Genomic DNA, 419 nt, shown 5'->3' with positions numbered 1-419 from the left:
CAAACATTTACCAATGACTTTCTTATGCTTTCACATTTACAATGCTGCAATTGTAAATAAATGGTCAGAAGAACAGTTTTAACCAACAATTACTGTTTTCTTCATGACACATCTATTTCCTAATATCCTAAGAATATCTACTAATGTTTAATATACTTTTTATGGTAATCATTTATTGTAAATTCCTAAATCTAACAGTATCTGCTGTGTTTCAACCACAGTGTTTCAACCACATTCCCTACTTTTTCTACTCCCCTTGGTAAGGAAATATTTTAAAATCATACATGCTATGCTCCATATGTTGCTATCAAAACATACGCATTTTACCGCTTATTATCACAATATTTTTATTTCTTTATGGTCAGTCATCATAACTTAACATGTTCATTTGCTTCCTTTGCAATCTGTCAAAATCTAGG

General features: G+C 30.3%; 1 protein-coding gene across 2 annotated transcripts in view; it reads right to left on the bottom strand.

The window, feature by feature from the left end:
• LOC119588076 (methylmalonyl-CoA epimerase, mitochondrial-like) overlaps positions 1 to 419 on the bottom strand; it is a 4,535-nt gene that overhangs the window by 3,008 nt on the left and 1,108 nt on the right. The window lies entirely within an intron of this gene.

The sequence above is a fragment of the Penaeus monodon genome, chromosome 23, assembly GCF_015228065.2.
Source record: "Penaeus monodon isolate SGIC_2016 chromosome 23, NSTDA_Pmon_1, whole genome shotgun sequence".
Taxonomy (NCBI): domain Eukaryota; kingdom Metazoa; phylum Arthropoda; class Malacostraca; order Decapoda; family Penaeidae; genus Penaeus; species Penaeus monodon.
This window is presented reverse-complemented; position numbering and strand designations above follow the sequence as displayed.